Source organism: Mus pahari, unplaced genomic scaffold (genome assembly GCF_900095145.1).
Source record: "Mus pahari unplaced genomic scaffold, PAHARI_EIJ_v1.1 scaffold_15307_1, whole genome shotgun sequence".
Classification (NCBI taxonomy): domain Eukaryota; kingdom Metazoa; phylum Chordata; class Mammalia; order Rodentia; family Muridae; genus Mus; species Mus pahari.
The window spans coordinates 1-5,018 of record NW_018392791.1 but is presented as its reverse complement, the minus strand read 5'-3'; the positions used below and the strand labels follow the sequence as shown (position 1 = coordinate 5,018).

Sequence of the window (5,018 nt, the reverse complement as noted above, 5' to 3'; positions counted from 1 at the left end):
TATTTGAACCTTGAATTTACACAATTTTCTTTTAAAGTTACATGAATCCCAGGCCTTAAATTTCATTTCCCTTCACTGCCCATGGTTCAGAAAAGAAAAAAAACGTTAGATAAGAGAACCTGGGAGAGAATTGGAAAACTTCTGAGAAATACCCAGGCACATAATTTCACCCTCTGCCTCTGGGCAATCATAATAGATGCTATGGATGAAGAGATGTCACAGGCATCAGATAGTACCCAGGAAGAGCTTGAAGAATCTCAGGAAGAATGCCTGCCATAGAGGACTTTCTCAGAAAAGGGCCCTCTCAACCCTAAATTAGAAAGATACAGAGATTCTGATGATGAGCTAACATTAGACAAAGAAGATCATTCAGAAAAAGGAGCCATCAAATATTTTGATGAGGATTGGCCTCCTTGAGAACCTTCTGCTCCACCTATGGCCTCCACTATAGGAGATGCTACTCAAATGGGCATGCAACTAAGTAAATTACAGTTTGAAATTAAGTTGCAGAAATTGACTAATGAGCTAAAAAAGGTGTCAAATTCAGGAAAGAACAACTATTCTGAAATGTACCAATCGCTGCTAGAAAGTGCTGTGAGTCAGGCTCATGGGAAAGAACAGGATACATCTGATGTGCTAGCCTTTCCTATAGTTGAGATACTTGACCAGCAAAATAATAAAGTCAGACAATACCAGACTTTGGAGTTCAAGGTGATAAAGGAGTTAAAAACAGCTTTGGCACAATATGGCCCTACAGCAAGTTTTATAAAAGCATTATTGCATACTGTCATGGAGTCACATTTAATCCCCCAAGATTGGAAGACTCTATGTAAGGCTACTTTGTCAGGAGGAGATTTTTTACTTTGGAGTTCTGAATGGTGAGAAGCCAGTAAGAAAACTGCTGCTTTGAATGCTCAGACAGGTAACCCTGTCTGGGATATTAACATGCTTTTAGGAGAAGGTCAATATGAAGGCAATGCTTATCAGATTGTGTTTCCTGTTGGAGTGTATGCGAAGGTTGCTATGGCTGCCCACCACACTTGGAATCAGTTACCAACTAAAGGGGATTTTGATGGAAGTTTAGCCAGCATTCTGCATAGTCCTGATGAGCTTTACCAGGATTTTGTGGACAGGCTATTGAAAGCAGTTAGCAGAATTCTTGGAGAATCTCAAAAGGGAATTCATTTTATTATGCAATTGGCTTATGAGAATGCTAACACAGCTTGCCAGGCCCCTATTCGGCATCACAAAGGACAGACAGACTTAGTGCACTACTAGACTTAGTGCAGAGATTGGTCCATCATATAATCAGGGTTTGGCCTTGGCCGCTGCTTTGCAAGGAACCACCTTGCAAGCAATGTTTACACAAAAAAGAGGGAATAATGCATGTTACAAGTGTGGAAGTTTTGGTCATTTTAAAAATGATTGTCCTAAGAATAGAGGTGCCGAGAGTGGGCAAGCAGGTCGTGCTCCAGGAGTTTGTCCTCCATGCAAGAATGGCAACCACTGGGCTAGGGAATGTAAATCCAAGACAGACATTCAGGGCTGTCCATCGCCTGGAAATGAGAGGAGGGGTCAGCCTCAGGCCCTGAGATACCCACAGCAGGCAGCTTACAGGGCCATAAAGCTGCTGCCTACCCAAAGAATTCAGTTTTTGAACTTGTCAGGGAAAACTCAGGAAGTGCAGGATTTGACCTCTGTTCCACCACCCACACAGTATTAACCCCAAAAATGGTAGTTCAAATTCTGCCTGCAGAAGTTTTTGGACCTCTACCTGCAGAAACTTGGGGATTTCTATTAGGATGAAGCAGTTCTATTGTAAAAGGTCTGCAGATTTATCCAGGTGTTATAGATAATGATTATGAGTGAGAAATTAAAATCATGGCTGCTTCCCCTCATGGTACTATAACCGTGCCTGCCAATCAAAGAATTGCTCAACTTTTCTTAGTTCCCTTGCATATGCTACCGTCCAGATTTGTTAAGAATGAGAGAGGACAGAGTGGCTTTGGTTCCTCTGATCTGTACTAGGTTCAATCTATTACTAATCAGATACCCAACCTTAAATTGATAATTGAAGGAAAAAATTTCTTCTCTCTAGCCAGACCTTAAGGCTCTGGCACAAGATCACTAAGGAGCAGGCAAGAATGATTGTAAAACAATGTCCTAAGTGTATTACATTATCTCCAGTTCTGCATTTGGGAGTTAATCCATGAGGTTTTATGCCCAATCATATTTGGCAAATGGATGTAACTCATTATGCAAGATTTGGAAAATTAAATATATACATAATATATATATATATATATATATATATATACATGTTTGTATTAACACTTTTTCAGGATTTCTTTTTGTTTCTCTACATATGGGAGAGGCCTCTAGAAATTTAATTGATCATTGTTAACAAGCCTTCAATGTTATGGGCATGCCTAAAGTCATGAAGACAGATAATGGGCCAGACTATATTGGCAACAATTTTATTTCATTTTGAAAGGAATTTGGTAACAAACATAATACTGGAATTCCTTATAACCCCATGGGACAAGGAATTTTTGAACATGCTCATCATACTCTGAAAAATTGGCTTTTGAAAACAAAACAAGGGCAGTTATACCCCCCAAGGTCACCAAAAGCCCATCTTGATTTTGCCTTATTTGTTTCAAATTTTTTTCAAATTGATGCTAAAAGTCAGTATACAGAAGATCACCACTGGCATCTAGTTACTTCCAGTTATTATGCCATGGTTAATTGTCAGGAAGCATTAAGTAATACATACAATGGACCAGACCCTGTTTTAACTTGGGGAAGAGGTTCTGTCTGTGTTTTTTCACAAAAAGAAGATGAAGAGAGATGGCTACCTGAAAGATTGGTTCGTCAAGATTTGATACAGATCCCAAATCTTCTAGTAATTATTATTCCAAACTTGATTGTGGCTACAAATCTTTTCTTAATCAGAAGAGTTAATTTGGAGAACAGCTTCCACTTCCAGACAATTTATAGCCTTTCTGTTGATTCTCAAAGCCACTTCCCTGAAACCAGGAGGCCAGAGTCTGAGCTTGATTGTTGCTAATTTGCAACTGAATAGAGTACTTGGTTTTCTCTAAAGAAGCTTTTATCCTGTTGCTTTTCAACTGTCTCAGCTTTGTATTTCAAGCAGGTCAGTCAACATCCTACAAACTGTCTGCAGCAAGCATGCAGCCTTGCCTCCAGCAAGGGCAGGTGGCAGAAATTCATTGATATGAAGAAACATATTGAGTATATATTGTGCCTATTGTCTCATTTGGGAATAAGGTATGCTGTGAGGGCCGGTTAGTCAATGACGGCCAACCAGATTCCTGAAATATATCAATCTAAGACAGAGGTATATGGGAAGAGGCCATGGTTTATTAATAATACACCACAGAGCCATGTTTGTGCAAAATAAACACAAGCAAGCTGCATATATTCTCCTTGATGGATAAGAATAGTTCTAGAAAAAAATCTGAGTTCCCAAACCAGGCACGGCCTCCAGCCACCATAATTCCCAGGCAGGACTCTGGAGCATAAATAAATTTTGTGCCCCAGTCCAGCTAAATTTTATTATATATTTAGGGGGAAATTGTTGCCTCCTCCAGCCATGAAGCAGGCTAATTCAGACTTTGCTGCCACTGACCATGAGACCACCTGTGGTGAAACTTTCCAACTTAGATGGCTCTATAGTTCTGTCACTTGCTCTTCTACAAAACATCACTACCTGCTGAGACCCTTGAGATATTTCAGAGACATCATCCCACAGATCACCTACAGGCTGGTGACAGGCACCAAGAATGGATTGGCTGGGTTTGGGCCTCCCCCTCCCCCCCCCCACTTTATAAGCTCAGACTCTTAGCAAACTCATGGGCTTTGATCAGACACATGTCTTGGCCTTGTTCTTTTCTCACCATCTAGTCTCTTTCAGCCCCAGCCTCCCTTTCAGGAGTACCCAGTTCATGTGGCATCAGGTGGCCACAGTCACAATCCTATACCCTTCCTACCACCTTCAATTTAAAGAAACACCATGAAAAAATAGCATTCTGTATATGCAGTCAGAAGCCTTCTATATAAATAAGAAAGAGACTTAGAAACTACCCATCATTTGTACCTAAGTGTACAATAGTGTCAGCCACATGTTGTAGTAACCAACAGATATCTATTTGGACTTAGGTCTCACTCAACAGGGTGAAAGGATACCTGGCACTAGAAATCTAGTCAACTTTTCAGGGTTAGTGAGATAATGAACATACTATTAGAAAAGAATATACTATTGCCTCTTTGCTAGACCTGCGTAATACCTTTCCAAATTTCAGATACATATTTTATGACAACAGATAAGTGTCCCCTTCATCAAATGGAGAGAATTTCAAAAAACAAAAATTTGATGGAATTAGAAGGAGAATGGAGAGTTGAATGACTTAGAACCTTTAGGTAACATAAAAACAAACAAACAAAAAAAACAAAAAACAAAAAAACAAACAAACAAACAAAAAAACACTAAGAAACCAGTATGCAAAATACATAGGGAAAGTGAGGAACAAAAACAAAATCATAAATGAATCTGCAGAGAGAGAGATAGATAAGAATGTACAGACAGGCTTCTCCTTACCATAGTACAGACAGGTCTTTTCTTAATAAGAAGGCAGACTTAGTCTTATTAAAGGAACAAAACTTTCTTCTTAAAAACTCGGGTTTAATTTGTATTGCATTAGAAGGTACTAGCTTTTTCTTTCTGTTTGGATTGAAGTTTGGAGCTCATTTTGCATCAAGAATGAGTGAGTTCTTTCTACTCTGGTGCTTGGTCTATTGTTCCAAATCCATATGTACGTATGGATGTGTGTGTGTGTGTGTGTGTGTGTGTGTGTGTGTGTGTGTGTATGTAATTGTGAGAATATGTATAAGTTGAACCCAACTGGTTAGAATAGAAATGTGTAAATGTACATGTGAGAATCTGTACATGGTCCATGGTCATTCATTTAGTCTCTGCTTCACACTTTGTCTCTGTA

At 39.4% G+C, this 5,018-nt stretch overlaps 1 pseudogene; it reads left to right on the top strand.

The window, feature by feature from the left end:
- The first annotated feature begins 82 nt into the window (after window positions 1-82).
- Window positions 83-1,723, top strand: LOC110315176 (annotated as a pseudogene).
- The last annotated feature ends 3,295 nt before the right edge of the window (window positions 1,724-5,018 follow it).